Below are 9,841 nucleotides of genomic sequence, written 5' to 3' on the forward strand. Positions count from 1 at the left end.
ATCTTCGACAAAGATTACACATTTTTATGGATAGAATTTTTAATGTCATGTCATATTTAATTTTGCTACTACGTTTACGTTTTAATCGCATATTAAAAAATACTATAACTTTTTTTTTAATATCCATTGGATATCCATTAACCCGCTTAATCCATTGGATATCGATATGGACGGATGATCTGAAACTAAATGGATATGGATATGAATATGAATGAACAAAAACTAAATGGATATGGATATGGATACGGCATCACCCGATCCATATCCGATCCATTGTCATCCCTAGTTCAGTACTTCAGTACAAGGCAAATAATGAACAGTCAAAGATTAGAGGTTAACAACTTACAACATAATACTGAGAGGCGATAAAAGACTATATGATATACTTAAGGGTCATTTTATGTAAACTTAATTTTTGTTCAACAAAAACGGCAGTTGTATTGAACTGGAATGGAAAGTGTAAACCCCCTTTGATGAGCAAAAGTGTTTAAGGCGATGGATGCGAAGAAAAAAAACTCGAAAATGAACATTGCCATCATTCATCCTGATCTCGGAATCGGTATTCACATACACAGACAATTATAATTATACTGTAGAAATGTTTTAATTTGTATCTGTTCGTTAGTTTCAGTTTTTTTTTCCATCCTTTATGCAATTATCAGTTTTCATGCTCTCTAGCTTTAATTCAGTGTTCGTAACAGTACTTACATGATCTGCGCGTGTTTATATTTCTTTAGACTATATTTATCTATATCAATTGAAGTATTTGTATGTTAGCATGTAATCTAGCAGTATACAGAACCGCCTTATAAAATCGTCTTATAGTCATCTGTTTCAGCTGCATTTTGCAACTTAAATACCTCATTTAAAAATATTTTGTGAATAAAACGATAATTCTGAGTCTGAGTTCGTGGTATATTTAGTTTTTTTATTATTATTATTATTATTATTATTATTATTTAGGAAGAGCTGAAAGGTTAATAGTTGATGCAGCAGTTGAACTTGCATCTCATGGTCATAATGTTCACATATTCACATCTCATCATGATAGAACTCGTTGTTTCGAGGAAACCCTAGCCAGTGAGGAGAAAATTAAATTTGTTAATATTTTATTTTCAATCACCATCTATAACCTCATTAATGAGTATAATCTGTACTTTGCTTTATATATCCAGGTACATTTGCAGTGACAGTATATGGATCGTTCCTTCCCAGGCATATCTTTTATCGTTTTCATGCTGTATGCGCGTACCTGCGTTGCATGTTTGTAGCTCTTTGTCTGTTGTTCAAGTGGTCATCTTTTGATGTTGTAATTGCTGATCAAGTCTCTGTTGTCATTCCAATTTTGAAGTTAAAAAAGTCAACAAAGGTTACTATAGTTGATTTTTCAACATTTTATTCTGTTGCACGTCGTGATGTGTTTACTGATTAGTTGTCGTTGTTGTAATCTAGGTTGTTTTCTATTGTCATTTCCCTGATTTGTTGCTGGCTAAACACACGACTTATCTTAGAAGGGTATACCGTATGCCCATAAACTTTTTAGAACAATTAACAACGGGGATGGCAGAGTTGATTCTTGTTAACAGCAAATTTACAGCATCTACTTTTACTGCAACTTTCAATCGTCTTGATTCTTTGGGGATTAAACCAGCAGTGCTTTATCCAGCTGTAAATGTGGATCAGTTCAGCAAACCGAAAGCTTATAAGTAAAGCAGATGCTCTTTTTCTGTTGGTATCTTTCTAGTTTGAGGTTCATCGAGCCTTTATTCTAAGTTTTTACCTCTATGGTTTTAGGGTCTTACTTCCGATTAGCATATCTGCAAGTTGAATTTCCTTTCAATTAACCGTTTTGAAAGGAAAAAGAATGTGGATTTGGTAATATCAGCATTTGCAATGCTTGGCTCTCCCGATGCGACATTGACAATTGCAGGCAAGTGCCTTTGAGTACAAGCCATTATATAAGATTAGATTCTTACGTTCACATATATTTTGCTGCATTGAATATGTGTGTAAATGGAAGAAATTCACCATGCAAAAAGTTCTGGCATAATCTGTAATCCATTTTTTGGTATGTTTAATATACTGTAACACGAGGTTAGATTACATCTAGAAAACTGTATATTCTGCTGTAGTTTTTCTTTATATCCATTGGAGTCTTGTCTAGTTTGTGGAAAGTAGAATGCGATGTTGCTTGCCCATATTATCTTTATGATGTCTTAGTTCCAAATGTATAAATCGGACTTTATGCTCCTTAAAGTTGGTGACTGGTGATATATATTTATAAGAAATTTTATGGTCACCGCTGGAGATGGTTTCATCTAAGAATAATATCAGAGTATCAACTTAAAAGTTGAAATTTGACATCCTAAAGCGTGGACAATTTGCTCTCTGTCAGCAACTTTCATCTAATAACATATATTTGACAGGTGATTTTGGCTCGTAACCTTTTATTTCTAATAGGGAGTACAATACTTGCAGTGATCCATGAAAGATTTCACCTTGACAACATAATTCTTACTCTTATCTGCTATACTGCTTTATAGTATATACTAGTATATATTTGCTAATCTGTAGATACATAAAATACGTACATGGTCTCTGAGTTCAGTACTTGGTTACATAAGTTTCACTCACAGATGTACTAAGTTTTATTTCTTTTAATCATCATGTTTTTCTCTACAGGTGGATTTGATAAGCGGTTGAAAGAGAATGTTGACTACTTGGAGCAATTAAAATTCCTGGCAGATATTAAAGGTGTTTCTAACCGTGTCAAGTTCATCACATCTTGTCCCACTACCGAAAGAAATACCCTCCTGTCCGATTGCCTATGTGTCATATATACACCAAAGGTGCCTCAAAAACTTCTAAAAACTTTTCTATTTCTCAACTTTCTTTAGCATATGATATACTACTTTTACTCTTTGCACAACTGAAGTTTTAGATGCTTTTAGTTACATTTGGTAACTTGACCAATTTACTTACAAATGACTGCATTGATTGGGCAGAGTGGTTTTTAGCTAATGGATCAAATGGAAGTAATTTTGTAAATATGAAATTGGGTTGAATGGGTTAAAAATTAACGAAATCGTAATTTTAATTGCTTACAGTCTCTCTAATCTGTAGTAACTGTGGTTAAACATTTGAATAAATGTTACTTTTTCTGTTTTAATAAAGCAGATTGCTATCCTAATATAATGGTTTTTTGTTATCATATTAACTATTTGTGAAAAATTGGACAAATAATTGTTGTTTGCAACCCAATCTGTGGTAAAAGCAACCCATTGTAACTGAAACCCCATTTTGACTCGTACATCTATTATTTGTTTAATGCAAAAGTTCATATTTTCATTTTGTAAGGGCCCCTTGAAAATACCTAAGGTTAGACCTCATAATAAGGTAACTAATGCAAAGAAACCATCTAGTTTAACTGCACGATCTACTATAGTTTTTGAATGTGTTTCTTGTACTCTATTGTTACGGGTCAAATAGTCAATTATAGTTAGTTTAGTATCCACTTTTCAGGATATTAGTGGTTAATACATACATTATATAAATTGTTAGTGATGTTAGTAAGTATTTAGGCACGTGTTGTTACATATACTGGAGTTGTAAACGACACACATCTTTGATCATTTGTACAATTGAATAAAACTGAGTGCTGCTCTCGCTGTGGATATAAGGAAGCTGTTCTTGTGAAGTCTCATTAATTCTCAAGCTGTTGTTGAAGATCTATGATTCAATTTTAGTTGAATTATAACCGAGATTACTATGATTGAATTCGCAGGATGAACATTTTGGAATAGTTCCACTGGAGGCCATGGCTGCCTGTAAACCCGTGATAGCTTGCAATAGTGGTGGACCAGTTGAGACAGTGAAAGATGGTGAGACAGGGTTCTTATGTGACCCGACCCCACAAAGCTTCTCCACCACCATGGCCAAGTTCTTGAAGGATCCCTTACTGGCAGAACGAATGGGTGCAAATGCACGATCCCATGTTGTCACCAATTTCTCTACCAAGATCTTTGGCGACCAATTGAATGAATACATCATGGATGTAGTAGCCGAGAACAAACAACACAAAAGACCTAAAACAGAATGATTAAAAGGTCGACGTGACAATGCATTATTGATTATTATGACACAATTTTAAAACCCCTTTCGGCCTTTTGATTAAGCTAATTTTTTACTTCATAAAAAGTTTCATAGGATCGGTGTTAGGGAAATACAACAACAAAAACCAATATCACATAAGTGGTGTATGAGGTAGGTGAGATGTAGACAATCCTTCCCCTATCCGAGAATAAAGACAAGTCATTTCTCCACCCAGAGTGAAGACACTCTCAAAAGTAGAAAAAGTCATCCCTCTCTCTATTCGACGGATAGAGAGATTGCTTCCGAGTGGACCTCTAGCCAATATGTAGGAAAAAAGTATTTAAAAAATAAAATAAAATTGAGACGCCATGAAAATTGTAAAATCAAATTTTCATGGGTTTTAAATCTTGCCTAAAATTTAATTTAGGCTCTAAGAGTCAGTCAAGTCGCCAATAAATCGACGTTTGCTGTTGACTCAATAACTAGAGCCATATGTTAGTGAAATGTATACTGTAATTTTTACAGAAGTTTTTAGGTAAATTGCAATTATGTTTGAAGTTGTGATGTGGTCCAGTGGTTGGTGGCCTGCCTCCTTTAGGGGAGGTTAGGAGTTCGACCCCCGTTGGCTATATATATTAAAAACCACAATTTCATCCCTGCCATGAAGTATCCACCCATGGTGTAACATCCCGCCTTTTTCCGTTTACTTTTCCGTTTAACTATTTAAATTCCGTTATATGATTATGACGTCCCTCGTTAATACGCGTTTTAAAAATATCTCGTTTAGGTAATTCACGCAACCGCAACCGAACTCGATGGACTAGTTTCGCCAAAGAGCCAAAGAGGTGACTAACTTGTGACTAGTCACCCCACCACCCATCTTTTTCATTTTCATTTTCCTTTTCTTCTTCTACTTCCACATTTTCTTTCAATTCTCCATTTTGAAGAATCATCATCTAAATCCAAGCTAGCGGGTGTCTTGCAAAACAAATTACATATTTGGAATCCTTGCAACTTCCTCTTCGATTCCATACCGATTTCATTACATTTGGGTAATTTTCTAAAATCACTAGATTTTGTGTTCTTGATGTTTTTAACTTATAAAGTTGTTAGTTAGTGTCAATGGCTCAAGTCTAACATGAATATATGATTTATATGTTCGATTTTGTTATTTGAAGTAACTAGCATGAACATAAACTTTGGTGTGTTTGATTTGGTGGTTTGGTTGTTTGAATAATGTTAAATGTCATAAATGCATGTATTAAATGTGTTCCTAACATCACTAGCTTTAATTTCATGTGTAGGTTGCTTGAGAAAATTCCATAAACTTGATTAGTGATTTTGGTGAATTTGGGTTAGGGTTTGATAAGCTTGAAATGAATATTTGATGCATTGAATGCCATGAATTATTGTTAGTAAGTAGTTAGTTGTATTGTATGCTCGATTACCTACAAAACGACGTGTTGTATGTATGCATTAAATGCCCGAATCATAAATGTGCACTTATCAAATTTGAGTATTAAATGTGTGCATTGATTGATCATTTGATTTGAAAAGTCGGTTATTGCAAATAATATTTTCGGTTGGTGAAATGTGCTTAGTTGTCTTCATTGTCAAAAGAGCTTTCCAACGATATAAGGTGCGAGTCATAAGTGTTTACGGTTTGTGATTTGTGTTCGTTCGAAGTTCGGAAAAAGACTTGAACATTTGAGACTGACCAGGTACCAGCACCCGTTATATGCCGCGGCGCGGCAGCCTTGGGTCGCGGCGCGACATATAACGTGTTCAGGTTCTGACCTACATGTCAATTATATGAAAAATGTTTGGCACCCTATGGACCTCCGATTCACATGAGACTTGTTCTAACATGCTTATATATGAATAGAAACCTCAGAAAAATAGTTCGGGACCCGACCCGAACGTGTTGACTTCTTTTTCGTTGACTTTGACCGACCAAAGTTTGACTTTTTGTCAAACTTAACCAAATGATTACGCAACCTTCCCAACTTGTTTCTATACTTGTATCTTGCATGAAACTCGACAAATTGATTCACATGCTGCATAATCGAGTCGTAACGAGCCATAGGACTAATTGAACATCTTTGACCTTTCGTGTTTACCGTTATTGATACGACCTATTTGTTTAGGTCAAGACTAGCACTATCCTTCGCACACGTTACTTTGTGAAGTACTTTTAATACGGGCACTCAAGGTGAGATCATAGTCCCATCTTTCAAATAACTTTTACGCTTTAAACTATGGGATGAGAAACATATACGTATCATACTTTTACACATTGAACACAAGTACGAAAACGAACATTTCACGTACGGGTTTGAACGAAAATCCTCAATTCAATTATCATTAGTTACACTTGCAGGGTGTAAACGTGAACTTATATTATGTGATCACATGGGCTTGACGAGCCTCATTCGGACGGTTCGCTACCGTTAGCGGATGAAATATATTTTCGGGTCTAGTGTATGTTCTAACACTACGCAAAGGGTGCAAAACAGTTAAGTTTGATAATTGGGTGCCCGAGAAAAAGATAACAACTTTGGAATGCAAATGATTTTGATAATCATATTATATTAAATCTTGTGGTTCAAATGCAACGTTTACTAAAACACCTATGATTTCACCAACGTTTTCGTTGACAGTTTTCTATATGTTTTCTCAGGTCCTTGAAAGCTACTTGATACATGCTTCCGCACTCTTTTTGATACTTGCTTAGATGTCGAGTATACATGCATAGTTGGAGCGTCTTTTGACTACTTTAAATTGTGTCGCATAGGTTTCATTCGTACGTCAAACATTGTAATGTAATTAGTCTTGTGAACTACTTTTGTAAATTTGAAACATCCTTTTACTTATGAAATGAATGCGACATATTTTGGTCAAACGTCATGTTAAAGACTTATGACCACGTAACGGGACCTAAGTAGACGGCGCCGTCAAACATGATTTGGTCGGGTCGCTACACATGGCACCTTTCCCATATCGTTTGGGGGTAAAGGGGAGAGGGGTTTTACTTGGTCGTGCACTTGGATCGGTTTTAAGGTTTCCTCCCGGGCAGCGATGGGGGCGGGGTTATTATCACTGCATCGGCGTAGTCGAAACGGGAGATGATCGCAACGGGTGGTTTAGTCCCCCTCGGGTGATCCCAATCGCCGTTAAAAAAAAATTGCAATTCTGTTTGACCATACTTTTGAAGTATACATCTAAGTATGACCCATGGTCACATCTTATCTCTTTGTAGCCAAAGTATAGGTAAGATCTGTTTTCTATATTATTTATAATTTATTTATTATTGTGTTTCATGGATTATAATACGAAATTAACATGTTTTTGAAGGAATTTGGCAGACCATGTAATGCCGGCTAAAGTTTGTATAATTGTATAAGGAGCAGGTACATTACTAGTGTAGACTTGTAGTTTATAATATCCCATTTCATATACTTTGTAGTTTGTACCACAATAATTTCAAATAACATTCAAATCTTGTAATTGTCTATTCTATGAATGACGATACATCTATAGAAAGATCACCCAAGGTTTCGTTCCTCGAATGTTATCATATATGCGTGTTTTCTAACTCTAAAACAGCGTTTCAGTAGATCGACACGTAGAAAAGATGCTCTTTCTTGTAATCTAAGAGTTTGCAATTAAAATATTTTGAAGTCAATCTTAGTTCTCAAATTTGTGAAAATGAAATGCATACAAATCTCAGTTTTGCAGTCCTAAAATACAATTGAAAAGTATTTGGTGATTAACAAGCCATTAAGTTTATAATACTTTTTTAATAAATTTAATTCAAACGTTACTTATGAACCCTTCTCAGTTCTCACATAAAGCCGACTTTTGTCTTATTAGGGTTGTCTTTTATTACTAAGATCCTCAACATTATAAAAAGGGGATAATTCTCACACACACTTTTTTGATCCTCACACACCAATTGAGTATTATTAGAAGAGTAAAAGGTTAAAATAGGTGTGTGAGGATCAAAAAAGTGTGTGTGAGAATCATCCCCCTTATAAAAAAGATTATTCCTTTGGTACTCTTAGATCTATTCCATAAGCATTAGCCAATGTCTAACTCCCTTTACTCCATTCAACTCGGTCAACCCAAACTACCAGTGTGCATCAAATGCTTGTACGTTACGCATATTTGATGGTACAACATGTTTTTCTTGTATGCTTAAGAAGCCACATTCCAACACTATTAGAAGCAAAAATGGTAAGAAAATAAGTCCCAATTTGTAACATCTTGCCGGCTGCTTAGATCATAACTTTATATGGACCTACTACAATATTCTATACTCAACTTCCACAAAGCACACGTAACAAAGACTTCCAAAAACTTGACCTTGTACAATTTTCTAACTATATATAAGCATGCTAATGTGCTTAGATTTAACTTAAACCGACCAAAAATCAGCCTCATATAACAAGCTCTTTAAGTTATCCATTTTAAGGAGCATCTTAAATCCCAAACTAGTCATCATATGGTGCTTTTAATAAACGTTGCATTTGTGATAATTGTTGTGTTGATATGTTGTGCACCATCTTTAGATGCAAGGATGCTATTGGATTATAAGGAACCAATAATGATGGAGAATACTTTAGTAAAAAGTACCCGTTTGAAGGGCACAAGTACACCTGGAATTGGTTTGGATGTAAAGCTCATTGCTATTCACCTAGCCCATATCGACCGTATATTACGGTCTACGCCTAGTCCCGGTGCTGGTCATTAGGCTTTCACATGTGGCTGCTTGCATTATCGCTCGACAATATATGTGCAGAAAGTTATATGTTTGGAGTATATTTGTTCGCGACATAAATAGAGACAATATGGTTATATAGTTGCATATTGATCATTTCTTTTGCTCTCGATACAATATCGGATTGATTATTGATCAATTATTGTACCTAGAATCAGTTATATATATTTGAGCCTTTTTTAATTATTTTTTTGCACTAGATATATAATAATGATGATAGCGAGTGTTACAACAAATGAGCCTGATGTAATGACAATTTGGGTAGATAGCTAGGGGACCAACCAAAAGTTTTCAACTAATAATATAAATATATTTATAAAATCAGCTAATTTTTAAATTTGATTAAAAAAATAGGTACTTTTAATAAGGGGATGATTCTCACACACACTTTTTTGATCCTCACACACTAATTGAGTATTATTAGAAGAGTAAAAGGTTAAAATAGGTGTGTGATGATCAAAAAAGTGTGTGTGAGAATCATCCCCCTTTTAATAAGTACTTGTCGCTTATATGTTACCTTAACGAAAAGATCTCAAAAGAATTAGGAATATGAGTTGATTTTATTAGATCTGAAATATTACACACATACATTATAAATGTAAAAAACATAAACTAAATTAAAAAAGATCAAAAGATCTGATTGTGTTATAAGTGATTCAGACCCTGTGGCGTCTGATTAACGTACTAGATCCTAAGATCTATTTGACAACTCTATTGACCTCGACCCTCGTATATACCAATTACATTGACCAAATGTGTCGTAAACACCTAACCTATCATTGAAAAACCATTGATCCATTGAACCTTGCACAGTCGCACATCAACTAATTGAACCAAAACGTGACACATAACAATTGAATTCTCCCAAATACTAAAACAATCTAAAACCGACAACTTATCATCTTCCAACTCCCGAAATCACCCAAGAAACCGTTGAAACCAATGACGACAATCATCACCACAAACCAT

At 34.8% G+C, this 9,841-nt stretch overlaps 1 pseudogene; it reads left to right on the forward strand.

Annotated features, from left to right (window-relative positions):
• The first annotated feature begins 481 nt into the window (after positions 1 to 481).
• LOC139852595 (uncharacterized) lies at positions 482 to 4,548 on the forward strand (annotated as a pseudogene).
• Positions 4,549 to 9,841: the final 5,293 nt, after the last annotated feature.

This window comes from Rutidosis leptorrhynchoides, chromosome 6 (assembly GCF_046630445.1).
Source record: "Rutidosis leptorrhynchoides isolate AG116_Rl617_1_P2 chromosome 6, CSIRO_AGI_Rlap_v1, whole genome shotgun sequence".
NCBI lineage: Eukaryota > Viridiplantae > Streptophyta > Magnoliopsida > Asterales > Asteraceae > Rutidosis > Rutidosis leptorrhynchoides.